The sequence below is a fragment of the Epinephelus moara genome, chromosome 20, assembly GCF_006386435.1.
Source record: "Epinephelus moara isolate mb chromosome 20, YSFRI_EMoa_1.0, whole genome shotgun sequence".
NCBI lineage: Eukaryota > Metazoa > Chordata > Actinopteri > Perciformes > Serranidae > Epinephelus > Epinephelus moara.
The window spans coordinates 5,603,129-5,612,778 of NC_065525.1; the positions used below are offsets into that span (position 1 = coordinate 5,603,129).

The 9,650-nt window shown below is 41.2% G+C and overlaps 1 long non-coding RNA gene across 1 annotated transcript in view; it reads right to left on the reverse strand.

The window, feature by feature from the left end:
- Positions 1–7,740, reverse strand: part of LOC126407443 (uncharacterized) — a 34,827-nt gene extending 27,087 nt beyond the window's left edge. Inside the window, exons 1-3 of the long non-coding RNA XR_007571779.1 lie at positions 6,274–7,740; positions 3,000–3,103; positions 2,795–2,895 (exon numbers count right to left, since the gene is read on the reverse strand). This is a non-coding gene — a long non-coding RNA (uncharacterized LOC126407443). The remainder of the gene's footprint in view (positions 1–2,794; positions 2,896–2,999; positions 3,104–6,273) is intronic.
- Between the last annotated feature and the right edge of the window lie 1,910 nt (positions 7,741–9,650).

The window sequence follows — 9,650 nt, forward strand, 5'->3', positions numbered from 1 at the left end:
TATTGTCTATAAGTAATCATTTTCAGTGCATCATGACATTGTTATGCATGTACTGCGTGTTAAACATGGGCTGAACGTTGCTGAGACACAACTCTTTCTTGTACCTCTGAAAAGATTGGAAGGTCAAGAATTATTTAGAGATTGTGTATAAAGGTGTGGTTTCTTAAAGAGGTTTAACCACAAAAGTCTTGAAGCTACTGAGGACAGCGTCAGCCGTAAGTGACAGATAACAATATTCAGCATTGTGTAGGCCCCAGTGATGGCCAGAGTATTCCTTCAATGGAGGGTTTCTTTGGGATCGGGATGACTGTGTAGAATTTGAAGATGGAAGTCCTAGTCAACACAGACTTTCAAGAAGGAGAGTGACATGCCCAAGAGACCAGCATAATAAAAATACAGCATGGACTATGAATATGGCATAATTATGGACAGATTGTAAATGTATATAGAGAATGGATCCAGGGGGGCATTAAGCACCTTCAGGTGTTGCCAAACAGATGGCATCTGATCCACACAACCTCCTCTCCACCATGGACACCTGGTAAAGAACATAGGCTACTACACAAATACATAATAGCCAAAACTCATGCACACCATTCAGACAGACTGACAGTTTCAAGAAAGTTACTGTTAAATTTCTGGGCTTAAATCTGGTGAGACTAAGTGGGATTCAGTATCAATATTGCATTGCATTGCATATTGATTTTACAGAAGCAGCTGGAGACGAGGAACTCATTTTGTATCTAATTAATAAAGCTTTATTGCAGACACAGGTCCATATAACGCAACATACAGTATAAATAGTATAAAAAGGAAATACAAAAAATTGTGCATATTATAAATCTTACCTCATCTCTTTCTGCAGAAAAAAATCTAAAAAACATGGAATGGGTAAGCAGTTAACAGATGGCTGTTTTTGAGTAAGTTTGGCTACAGTGTCAGAAAGAGTTCTAGGGCTGTGTTTATTGTTACTGATTAAGCAAGATAAATATGCTGCTTTGGCAGCACATGGAGCACGTTTGTAATTTAAAATACTCTCTTCCATTAACCAGGGTGTAGACCCCCTTGACCATCTCTCAATTGTAGAATAGTGTAGTAGTTGTAGAACGATAGTAGACACCAGTAATCTAAAGAGGAAAAGGCATCAATTGCGTATGACAAGGTATGGCAGCTGCCTTTGAATCTTATTTTTAGGGCAAAATAAAAATACATTTGACCCATATTGCCTTAAAATTGATGGTTTGTGCTCAACAAATCATCCCTGGGTAAATTAAAATGTGTAGGCCATAGATGTTTCACGTTTTGAATTGATTGTGACCGTGATGTTTTAGTTATGCTTAGCATGTAACATACCTCCGTTATATGTGCATCAGTGAATATCATTGTCAGCAAGTGAACTTGTTCATTCCATTTGATTTTTGACAATGTGTTATAAAAGTATTTTGCCTAGCTGCTTTAGATAAGTGCAAAACATCCTGTGCAACTGATGTCCATGATTGTAGGTGTTTTTTCTGGTAACAAATGATGATGTTATCGAAGACTCAAGTCAGCCAGCATGGTCGAGTCTAAGTACCTTGAAACTGCAATTATTTGCTGTTTTTTTGCTTGCTGTTTTGTTTTGTTTTAAAGACCCCTTGATGACCTACTAGAAACTAGTATGTAATTCAAAGCATTTCTTCATTGTGTGTAAACTTAAAACAAATGACTAATGAGAATTTAACTTACTTTTGTCATGGTCTGTTCCCCTCAGCCAGAGGGGGCTCTGCTGCTCTCTTGCGCATTACATACAAACATTAGCTATTGTGAATGTGATAGGGAACTAAGCCTTTGTGTCTGTTAAAAACAGATTTTAATAGCACAGGCCCTTGATGTCATGTCAAACCCCCATACCTTTGCTTTTCACAAGACAACGCCCCTGTAGAGAGGTCTGTGTTTAAGCCACTGCTACATTTTTGCACAGATCCTTTTGCTGCAGTGAAAGCAGCTACGACCACAGACAACTGTCACCAATCTCAGCTAAAGTTACTGGGCTAATGTGGTGAGTGGTAAATATATTAGCACCAACCATAGGTGTTAAAAGTGTGGTGCCGTATCATACAATGATTTGTATTATATCCTAAGAAAATTCAGCATTAAAAATTTGCACCCTACAAAGTATGTTACATACTTAACATAAAGATAAATACTAAGCGTAAAAGTGACATAGGTTAGATTTAGGCGAGAACCTCCTAAACAAGTAACCTTGGTTACCTGGTATCTCCTCCATGCTCTTGAGACTGTGTGAGGAGACACAACAAAACTTCTTGCAACTGCATGTATGGATGTGCCATCCTGAAACAGCTGGACTACCTGAACAACCTGACTGGGCTGCAGGTACCGCCTCATGTTGCCAGTAGTGACAAGGACACTAGCAGAACGCAAAACTAAAGAAGAATCAGTCAGGAAGGATAAGGAGAGAGCAACTGTCTGTGGCCACCACATGTAAAACCATTCCCTTTTTGGGGGATGTCTTGCTTTTGCCTTTCCACTGCACCTGTTGTCACTTTCATTTTCACCAAAGCAAGTGAAATTGATTCACAATCACTTGTGCTTCCTAAATGGACACATTGATATCCCTGAAGTTTAACTGACTTGGTGTTATACTGTGACCATTAAGTGTTCCCTTAACTTTTTTGAGCAGTGTATTATTTATCCTTGGACAAACCCATGTTCACTGAAACAGCTAACCTAATATCAGATGTCTTGGATAAATTATGACAAAAGAAAACTCTGACAAAAAAGACAAGTTACTTACCTAAAACAAGAGAATCCAGCCAGACAGAGGTACTTCCATCCCCTACCAAAGATCCAAAAACCTCAAGAAAAGTGGACCATACCACACAGGATCCCGCCTGGCTGCCCAATCAAAGACAAGGCAATGGGCAAACGGTTTGCTGTGGCCTAAGACAACATTTATATAGCAGACTGAAAAAAGATAGCATTTAAGAAGTGCAACAAACTTTCAGCACAACACTTCAGGTATCTTGATGATATCTGGGATATTTGGACCCATTCCCAAGAGGATTTCTCAAACTCTGTCAGCCTCTTGCACAGCCATCATACCCTGCAATTGGAACCAGTGGCAAATGAGACAGAAGTTACCTTCCTGGACACTGTAAAACAACAAAGGAATACTGGATACCAAGGTCCACTTTAAACCAGCAGATACCCATACCCTTTTACACAAACAAAACTTTAATCCTAAACGCGTATTCAAAGAATCCTGAAATCTCAACTGTTGAGATTTGATAGAATCTGCTCAAGATATGCAGAAGGGGACCAAGCCGTTGCTACCTTTTTTCAAACTCCATGACTAAGGGGCTATTCAAGATATTTTCTTAACCCTATTTAAACTGCTTTAGCCTGTCTACTGTTGCTGCTTCCTTGCAAGCCGCTTTGCAACCCGCCTCCACCCCAGCTCCACCTTTTGCTTTTATGCTGTATCTGACTTATCAGTGTCATTTCTGTTTGTCATTGATGCTAGCTCTGTTCTGTACTGGGGGGTCTTTGCTGCTGCTCTCTCTGCCTCAGGCTTTCCTCGCATGCGCGTGGAGGGCAGAGACATGTGCTCTCGCTGCCTTGGGCTTTCCACAGAGGCTCGTGGAGGGGTCGAGAGGTCCCAGAACAGAGCCATAGTATAGCCATAGTGACTGGGCAGTGCCCAGGCCCCTGGAAGCATTGTTTAATAACAATGTTGCCACTCCAGTCGGAGCTTCTCACTAAGACCTTTTTGCATTGTTTTTGGAGAACAACCATGACAAATTCCCACCTAGGGTGACCATATTTTGATTTCCAAAAAAGAGGACACTTGGCCGGCCACGACATAGCCTACTTAAATTATACTCGCAGCTTACTCAAAGATGCCTTATCATTTTAATATATTTAAAATTTATATGTATGGATAGAAAATTCAGTTATATTACAAAATAATATCTCTCAAAGACAGAAATTCCGATAGGCCACAATAGGGACACATACACACACTAGAGTGTGGCGATCCGAGCCCGACGGTACCTGACAGGTCGGCTGGGTTTGGTCAAAAATGTAGCTATAGGGGGCGTCGGTGGCTTAGTGGTAGAGCAGGTGCCCCATGCACAAGGCTGTATGGAGGTATTTTGTGGTTTCAATTATGTGTTTTTGGACATTTGAATCTAAGGATGGATCTAAGCCTCCATTAGGTGGAGTTGTGTTGCTACCCCCTCTCCCCTGGGATCTCCGCAAGTGTTGTGAGAACTCTAAAACTTCACCTGGGGGGCGTCGGTGGCTTAGTGGTAGAGCAGGCGCCCCATGTACAAGGCTGTTGCCGCAGCGCCCCGGGTTCGAGTCCAGCCTGTGGCCCTTTGCTGCATGTCATCCTCTCTCTCTCTCTCCCCCTTTCACACTTAACTGTCCTGTCCATTAACGGCAAAAAATGCCCAAAAAATATCTTTAAAAAAAAAAACTTGAGCCTGAGCCTCCCTCGGCATATGGGTGAGTAGATAATGGCTGAATTTTTGGGTGCACTATCCCTTTAAGGCTATAGAATTCCTAGGCATTACTCAACTCAACTTTATTTATAGCACTTTAAAAACAACAACAGCCTAAACAAAGTGCTGTACATAAACATAAAAACATAAGACCTAAAACAAACAAATAAAAACAATAAAAACACTGAAACAATGGAAAAAAATACCATGCTTTCTAAGGATGGAAGAGCACTACCACAAATGCCCACTAGGTGCCGTAACCACGCCATTAAGATATTGTGGTCCACAGTATCAAAGGCCGCTGTTAGTCCAGCAGAACAAGAATCACATAGTCGCCAGAGTCATTAGCCAGGAGGATGTAATTAGAAACTCTTAATATTGCGCACTCTGTGCTATGCAGTGTTTTAAAACCAGATTGAAAGACCTCCAGGATATCACGCTCATCCATAAAGAACCTTAACTGAGCATGAACAGCTTTCTCCAGGATTTTTGAGATAAAAGGCAGCTTGGAGATGGGCCTGAAATTGGCCAGCACAGTGCATGTTTAAAACTTAGGGGGACAACACCAGAAGACAGACTGCTGTTAATAATGGCCAGAACTGACTGTCCTATACCAGGGAAAACCTTTTTTGAAAAAGTGAGGAGGGACAGCGTCACCCGGAGAACCTGATGGCTTAATATGGCCAACCACGTCTTCTAAAAACTACAGAGTCACAGCTCAAACTTATCAAACACAGCCGAGCTAGGAGCAGAGACAGAGGGGTCAGAGGCAGGAGTTAAGATAAAAGCCCTTGTGGTAACAACCTTGTCACTGAAAAAGTGCAGGAAGCTATTGCACATTTCAGGGGATGCTTCCATGCAGACAGACTGTGAAGCATTAAGAACAGAGTCAATAGTTTTGAATAACACACGCGGGTTGTGATTAAACACAATAATGTTAGGCAAGTGTTCTCTTTTGGCCTCTTCAACAGTGAGTGCGTTTACATGCACACTAATAAACCGATCATTATCTGATTTCTGGAGTTACCTGATTATTCAAGTGGTCATGTAAACAGCATAATCCGATAGGCTTTATCAGATAAAAGCCATTATCTGATTATGAGAAATCAGATAAACACACCTAGCTTTTTCCCCAATAGTCAGATTATTCGGTGCATGTATACCCTTTAATCTGGTTTCTTTCGGGTTTTGCTATTTTATACTCCCACTCCACTACATTTTAGAGGGAAATATTGTACTTTCTACTCCACTACGTTAATCTGACAGCTTTTGTTTCCTTTCAGATAAAGATTTTACATAAAATAATATATTTTTATATTCTCAGTGTTTAAATTGTCACTTTTATTTTATCTTACTTCTATGTTATGCACTTTGTGTGACAAGTTTATATACAATACACTTGTATATTGCACTTTGCAGTACTTTTACTCTGAATCTACCCAAAGTATGTAAAATTGGCTCCACATTGATAAACTACACATTAGAATGCTCTCACATGTATTTGTTAATGATAAAACAAACAGTACTGTAAGAATATAAGCTGTCAGCATGAGTGCTTTATTTTTGCAAATATATGACTTGTGTACTATTCAAGGTTTTGCGTACTATTCAAGGTTTTTCAAGGATATGAGTAACAGGAAGTTTGAGTTTTATGTCATGTACTTGGGGAGAAATCCAACTTAAGGACTGAATCATGTAAACCAGGTTTTTCTGATTATCAGATTATTGAAGTGCATGTAAACGCGTCAAATCGGATTATTACCATTACCTGATTATTCCCAGTTATCTGATTATTGTGCGCATGTAAACGTGCTCACTGTTTTGGTAATGGTGCCAACAGTCCTTTAGGATTTGGAAAGAAACCTGCAGCTTGCCCTTCTCCAACCTGCGTTCAGCTTCACTCCTGTCTGGCTGCGCGAGTTCTGTCGTTGAACCAGGGCTCAGGTTTAGCTGTAGGCTGCACAGTTTTTAATGAAGCCACAGAGTCCAGTATGTTTCGGCAGGAGGAGTGACACCAGGAACTGAGCTCCTCCATGTCAACAGATGTTGAGTCAGAGGGGACACAGAGCTTTTTAACTGCAACACGTAAGAAACCAACTTCGAATAATACTGGCATATGATCAGAAATCACATTGTCACAGATCTCCAAGTTAGACACAGACAAACCATATGAGAGGATGAGGTCTAATGTATGTCCATATTCGTGTGTGGTACCAAATTAAAAGAGTCAAAAAAAGTCCTTCACCAATGGCTTATCAGGACAACAAACATTGATTTTAAAATCTCCAACAAAAAGGGCACGGTCATGATTAGGCATAATTTCAGCCAGAAGATCAGAAAAGTCATTCACAAAGTGTTGTATTTGGGGGGTCGGTAGATAACAGCGCCCAGCACCAGGTCAGAGCAATCCACCTCAAATAAAGTCACTTCAATGCTGGAGAATGAGGATGATACAGCGCGCTGCTTACATTTAAAACCATTTTTATAAACAGTCGCTGTTCCTCCTCCACGACCCAACGTCTGCAGGGAGTTAAAGTAAGAACAACCAGCCGGTAAAAGTTCGACAAGAGCGCTGCACTCACCGGCACCGATCCAAGTCTCTGTCACACAGAGGAAATCCAGGCTCTGGGAGCTGAAGAAATCCCTCAGGATAAAAGTTTTATTTGCCAGAGATCTGGCGTTTACCAGACCAACCCTGGCAGGAGCTGGGGCCTGTGGTTTGGCATCCCCCATGCTGAGAGAGCTGAGGAAGGCAGGGACAGCAGGGCCGGAGTCCCTTAACTGAGCTAGTGACAGGTACCAGGCAGGCGTCAATGGGATCCAGGAAGGGCCGGGCACAGCGAAGGGAGGGTATAATCCATGTCCCAACTGGGAAATGGACGGAGAGCATGCCAACCAGACTTTCAGCTTCACCTGCCGGCCGCTGCGTTTACCATGGCGACGGAGACGCTTCCGCCGGGAGGGTAGGGCCGAGGCCCGGTAAAGGTGAGTCGGGATTCCCGCCAGGAGTGGGGGCGAAGTTTTCTGTCCACCAGTCCCGGGTCAGAGCCATACTGCCAAATATTGAAATGCAATGGAAATAAAGCTTTCTTTGACTAACAAGGTCCTGAGCATAGCGTTAGTTCAGGTAGGCCATGGAGTCAAGCTCAGCTCACATCCCAGCTACATCAGCTGATCTCAAGCAGGCCATTCAGCGAACTGCTAATAGATCACATGACTCCTTTCTACAAAACCACTGGCAATTCTCAATATGGGCACCCTATTTAAACTGCTTTAGCCTGTCTACTGTTGCTGCTCCCTTGCAAGCCGCTTTGCAACCCGCCTCCACCCCAGCTCCACCTTTTGCTTTTATGCTGTATCTGACTCATCAGTGTCATTTCTGTTTGTCATTGATGCTAGCTCTGTTCTGTACTGGGGGGTCTTTGCTGCTGCTCTCTCTGCCTCAGGCTTTCCTCGCATGCGCGTGGAGGGCAGAGACATGTGCTCTCTCTGCCTTGGGCTTTCCACAGAGGCTCGTGGAGGGGCCGAGAGGTCCCAGAACAGAGCCATAACGCCAAATAATGAAATGCAATGGAAATAAAGCTTTCTTTGACTAAAGTGGTCCTGACTGAAATACTACTTTGATGTTGTCACCTGTTTACTAATCGTTCATAACACATTCATCTCCAAAAACATTATAAAATAAAGAAGAGCGATAAAGGGAAGAAAGTGATGCAAAGGTGGATCATGTTCAAGGCTGAATGCCAAAATAGAAAAGTCATTGTTTTTATTTAAGGCTGAAGCCAGAACATGCCCAGATTTGATTATTCCCCTTTATTCTTTTCTATCTTGATTCCTTTCAACTTAAACTTGTTTGCCTTCTTCTTCTCTCTTCTCCCCTCTTTTCCCTGAAAATGGGAGAGTAGGGGGAGGTAGAGTGTACAGCCCGACTCAGCAGGGGAGTGTTAAGTCCAAACAAATGTCTCAAATTGACTGCTATCCCCATGCTCTTTCTAACTTCTTTGTCATTGACTATACCTCTCGACCTGAATGTAGAGACAAAAAATGTTTTAAAGATTAAACACCACATTGATAGCATACCATGTATTCTTGTCTTCTGTTTTTCTCTCTCCTTCTTCTCCTTCCCTCATGAAAATGAGGTGATAAATGGAGATGGAGTGTACAGCCTGATCCAGTGGGGAAGAACTTAAGAATTTAACCCCAGAAAGTCTTTCTTTAATCCCTTGGGCGACCTGCAAAAATGTAATAATATCTAATTCAGTTAAACCCGAGGCATGAACCAGTATACTAACTAAATATTTCTAACTGAAAGACTAATCCCAAAGACAGTCCTACCCTAGACCCTGGACTCTTATTTGAACCCCTCAAAATCAATGCCTAATCCTAACCATCTGACAGCAATGCCAGAACCATCTTCATCATAAGGACAGTCTTACCCAACCCCAAACTGCATCTGACCCTAACCCTAATCATTGCCTTTTAAAAGCACTTTTGAATCCTACAGGAGAGAACCGTAATTTCTTAAATTAATTTATGTATCATATTATTGTATTGTTTTTTATTACTTTTAGGGATCCACCAGCAGAGAGAACTCCTTTGAACGACTTATTTTTTAATAAAGACTTTAAGAAACACTTGAGACGTGTTTGATTAAATTTTACTGCCTACTAGTTTGATTTAATTTGAATCTTATTGTTTTATTTTTATTTACCTGAGATCTTATACTGATGGAACTGAATTTCAGTATTTTAGCTGATATAAATAAATGAATGCATATCTTTTTTTTAACTCTGGTATCTTGGTTGCTTTTATCTATTTCTATTTTACTCTAATATGGTTGTGTGTTTATGGGTTGTTTCAAGTATCAAGCTTTTACACCTTTTAAGTACTTATTCTCTTTTAATAGCACGTACCTTTGTGTGTTTGATCCTTTTGTTGTGTATATCTAATTTTAAGCACTTATCTTCTATCCCTTAACCTATTTTAACCCTACATTCATTGTATCAGTTTCTTTAATTCAATTCAGCACTTATTATAAGATCTGTTACCATAGTTCAGCTAATTTATAATTAAATATACTATATATTATCCATCCATCCATTTTCGTAACCACTTACCCTCTTGAGGGTCGTTGGGGGGGCTGGA